Source organism: Silene latifolia, chromosome Y, assembly GCF_048544455.1.
Source record: "Silene latifolia isolate original U9 population chromosome Y, ASM4854445v1, whole genome shotgun sequence".
In the NCBI taxonomy this organism is placed as follows: domain Eukaryota; kingdom Viridiplantae; phylum Streptophyta; class Magnoliopsida; order Caryophyllales; family Caryophyllaceae; genus Silene; species Silene latifolia.
In genome coordinates this window covers 47,481,798-47,486,717 of record NC_133538.1, presented here as the reverse complement: position 1 = coordinate 47,486,717, position 4,920 = coordinate 47,481,798, and the positions used below count along the sequence as shown (strand labels likewise).

At 40.3% G+C, this 4,920-nt stretch overlaps 1 non-coding gene across 1 annotated transcript; it reads left to right on the top strand.

The window, feature by feature from the left end:
* The first annotated feature begins 2,958 nt into the window (after positions 1-2,958).
* On the top strand, positions 2,959-3,065 carry LOC141636888 (small nucleolar RNA R71). The gene has a single exon (XR_012541458.1). It is a non-coding gene; the product is annotated as a small nucleolar RNA R71 (small nucleolar RNA).
* Positions 3,066-4,920: the final 1,855 nt, after the last annotated feature.

Here is a 4,920-nt window from a genome sequence, read left to right as displayed (position 1 = left end):
GGATTTTGTTTTTATGATGGAGAGGATGAGGGTTTTGATGTTTTGAAGTAGTGTTATGAATGAATGAATGAATGAATGAAGGTGGGAGGGATTTTATAAAGACCGAAAAATTCGAACTGTAGGGGCAATCCGTGCGGATTCTGCCCAATACGGGCGGATTCTGCACTTTCTGGGTTTGATAAAACTCGCCTAAAGACGGGCGGATTCAGAAGAAGACGCTCGGATTTGCTTGATACGAGACGGGCGGATTTGCCTGAAGACGGATGGATTTGAGTCCAAGAAATTTTCCTTGTTTTCCTCAGCAAAGAAGACGGGCGTCTTCTGTCCAAGACGGACGGATTATCAGAGACGGGCGTATTTCAGTTCAGGACACCCGGATTCTCTTACAGTCAAAAATCTTTCAAAATTTCAGCTTATAGGGACGTGCGTTTTCATCCCAGTACGCTCGGATTGCATGAAGACGGGCGTCTTCTCCCCAATCCGTTCGGATTCTTCCCCTTGTACCCGGATTCAGTTCCATCCGTGTACAGTGCATGTCCCTTATCAACCTCCTATTCTTCTTCAAATCTTGTTTTCTTCATTGTGGGGGCACTACTAAGGCATGGATAGCCTAGGCAATTGCCATCCCCACACTAAGCGAAAGCACTACACATCAATTTGAGATTGTTAGTCCCTCCCTCACTTCTCTCAAACATGACAAATATCTTGATCAAAGCAAATAAAAATCCAAAGATGACAAAAATGCAATACAAGAATTGAAATGCGAGTTAGGGAGTTAGAAATATTTACAAATGGTGGTTTAGGGAGGACTTCACCAAACTCTCATTCTTGATGAGATGTCAAGGGGGCATGTCCAAGGTGTTGTTGATGTTGCTCAACACCTTGAAAAAGTAATCGAAAGCTTGTTCATTATTATGGTAGAGGTCTTCAATAGACCTTGGCCCTTGTTGTCGGTCTTGATCGATGGCATTACCAATGTAGGGATTAAAAATCCCTTCAAATTCGTCGTCCCAAAGACCAAAAACTTCATTAAGTTGATCATTGAAAATCTCTTGATTTGATGGAGACAACTCTCCCAAATTCTTCTCTTGGCCAATGAGGCCATCCTCTTCTTCTTTGGTTGATTTTAACGAGCTTTGCAAGCTCTCCTTATCACAATTCACTTGCTCTTTGAATGGAGCATCTTCAATTTTTTCCTTCCATTGGAGTTCCGATTTCTTCCTTTCATCCTTTCGGCTATAATGATCAATCATAAAACATGGTTCATGCAAATGAGGAGCTCTCATAGTCTTGTCAAGATTAAAGGTTATGCTTTCATCTCCCACTTCTAGAGTGAGCTCACCATGTTTCACATCAATCACCGCACCCGCGGTGTGTAGGAAAGGTCTTCCTAGAATGATTGGAATGTTGGAATCTTCCTCCATATCAACAATGACAAAGTCCACCGGGATGAAAAACTTCCCAATTCGTACGGGGACATCTTCCCATATCCCTAATGATGTCTTTGTCGATCTATCGGCCATTTGGAGTGTGATGTTGGTGCATTTAAGCTCTCCCATCCCCAATCTTTTACTCACCGAGTACGGCATGACACTCACACTAGCCCCTAGATCACATAAGGCTTTGTTGATCGTTGTGTCGCCAATGGTACACGGTATTGAGAAGCTTCCCGGATCCTTTAGCTTTGGAGGTGAACTCCCTTGAAGTATTGCGCTACTTACCTTAGTGAAGGCGATAGTCTCAAGCTTCCGGATCGACTTCTTCTTTGTGAGGATATCTTTCATGTACTTCGCATAGGCCGGCACGTGATTGATTAATTCCGTGAAAGAAATTGAGACTTCCAAATTCTTCACAATTTACATGAACTTTCCAAGTTGATCATCAAATTTGGGCTTGGCTTGACGACTTGGAAAAGGAAGTCTAATCACAATGGGCTCCTTCTCCTTGACCTTGTCTTCATTTTTCTTTGAACTTTCTTCGTTTGATGATTCTTCATCTTTGGAGCTTTGCACAATTTCTTCCTTTTCACTAGCTTCCACAACTTCATCCTCAACTTGCTTCCTTGGTGCTTCATACCTTGTACCACTTCTCAAGTGAATGGCACTAACCGTTTCATGTCTAGGGGGATTACTTTGAGGTGGTAATTGCCCCTTTTGTCTTTGTGAGCTTGAAGATGCTAGTTGAGTCAATTGTGTTTCCAACATCTTGGTGTGAGCTAGGATGTTGTTGATGGTGGTTTCCTTTGCTTGGCTATCCTTTTGCATTTGAGTGAAAAATTCTTGTTGATTCTTTTGCATTTGGAGGACCGCTTTTTGGACATCAAAACCTTGGTCATTTTGGTGATTGTATGGATTTTGATTTTGGTAACCTTGGTTTTGATTGTAGAAGGGTCTTTGATTTTGGTTTCTCATGGGTTGTGGAGTGTATGTTGTTTGAGGGTTTTGAACATTTTGGCTTTTGTATGAGAGATTTGGATGGAATTTGGTGTTTTCATTGTAATAGTTGGAATAAGGGGTACCACTCTTGTATGCTTGGAAAGCATTCACTTGTTCATTTGTTCCCCTACATTCACCTTGGTCATGTCCCAAAGTTCCACAATGCTCACATATCCCACTTGGGATTGATGAGGATGCCGTCATGGCATTAACATGATGCTTTGGTGATTTTGAGACTTCTTCAAGTCTAGCCATAGCTTTTTCAAACTTCAAATTGATTGTGTCGATATGAGCACTAAGTTGAGCACCCAATTGAGTAACGGAGTCCACTTCATGATTTCCTCCTCTAGTGGCCTTGCGAGGTCTACTATATTATGAGTTATGGACCGCCATTTCCTCAATCTTGTTCCATGTTTGATTGTCATCAACTTCGGTGAACATTCCATTTGATCCCATGTTGAGAATGTTCCTTGAATCCTCATATAGACCATTCCAAAATTGTTGTACCAAAAACCATTCGCTAAGTCCATGGTGAGGACATGAGCGACAAATTCCCTTGAACCGCTCCCAAGCTTCATACAAAGATTCTTCATCCCTTTGCTTAAAACCCGTAATTTGAGCTCTTAGCATGTTAGTCTTCTCCGGTGGGTAGAATTTTTTGTAGAAAGCTAGAGCCAACTTCTTCCAAGAATCTATTCCGAGGGTGGCCTTGTCAAGGCCCTTCAACCATTGCTTCGCGGTGCCGATTAGAGAAAAAGGAAATAAGACCCATCTAATTTGGTCTTGAGTCACACCCGTTTGAGAGATTGCATCACAATAGTCGCAAAAGATTTCCATATGAGAATGAGGGTCTTCACTAGGCACCCCCCCAAATTGGCTCCTTTCAACTAATTGGATGAAGGCGGATTTGGCAATAAAATTTCCGGTTAGATGTTGTGGTGTAGGAGTACCATTTGGTAGGTTCTCCTCGGTGGGTACGGAGTGTGACGAGAATTTAGGCATTGTAGGTTGATTTTGTGGGGTATTGTGTAATGGGTTCTCCTCTCCTTCTATTGCGAAAGGGTTGACGAACTCAATAGTTGGTTGAACAACTTCACTAATACCTCTTAAATTCCTCCTAACAAGTCTCCTATTGTTCGTCAAGGTTCTTTCGATTTCACGGTCAAAAGGTAACAAATCACCTTGTGACCTTCTAGACATGCAAAATATCAACCAACTCGAAAACAATTAGAACAAACCTTGAGGAGTTTTACTTCCCCAAGGCGAAGAAAGACACAACTAATAACAATAAAAAGGAAATCTAAATCAAACAAACACCGTCCCCGGCAACGGCGCCATTTTTGGTCGGTCCGTTTCATGTTCACAATTAAAGGTGTGGTCGTTGGGTCACGTCCGAATCAAAACACAATTTATAGCTTCACAAACAACTCTACAATTAGTAAAGAGGCAAGTAAAGGTCGGATCCCAAAGGACGGGCATTGAAATGAGATTTCTATTGAAACTAGTGGTGTCTTGGGGGTGTCACAAATTGGGTTGATGTAGAAGGTCACTAACTAAAATAGCAATGAAAATAAACTAGCAAGATGAATTAAAAGGGGTGTAAACAATTGATTAAAAAGCACTAGAGTGTCATGGGATCATAGGGGAATCATGGGAATTGATCATACAAACATGTTCTCAAATTATAAGCAAGCGATTATTGTTGTGATGGATTGAGTTGGGTTATATCTTACAATCCTAGGAAAGTTTGGGTCCCGGAGCCGAATCGATTAGATTTTACAACACCTACAAGTCGAGTTAATCTTCCCTACTCAACAACATGCATGGTCTAATGAGACTCGAGTTGGGTTATGTCTTACAAGTCTCATTGAAAAGATAGAAGATGGTAGTAAATGCAAGGATTCATAGGCTTAGCATTTCATCAAATATAACATGTGCATGAGTTGAGATCAAAACAAGCAAGCAAATAAAACATGAAAGCATATTAATTTAAGCATGAATCATTCCCCATGTTGGTTTTCCCTAATCACCCATTAACCCTAGCTAATAGACTACTCACTCATTATCATGTTGATCATGCTAGCAAGGTTGTCAATCATACCAACAAAATGAAACATGATGAGTAAATGAAAGTAATTAACAATAATTAAAAGGGATTAAGAGAATTATACCTACTAATGATTCCAATAATAAAGCAAAGATAAAAGAAGTACTTGAATGCTTGATTAAGAGGTTGTCAATCTCCCATTAATAACCCAAATAATCTTCAATTACCCAAAATAATGGATGAACAAAAGAGAGATTAAGGAAATAAAACTTGTATTAGGACTTGATTAATTGTTGATTACAAAACTAAAGAGAGATTTGATTGGTATTAACTACTCTAATTGTTGATAAGAAGAACATCCTCCTCTAATTAGACTAATGGGGTATTTATAGTGGAAATTAGGGAGGATGCATTAGGGTTAACTAAGGGCTAAACTAG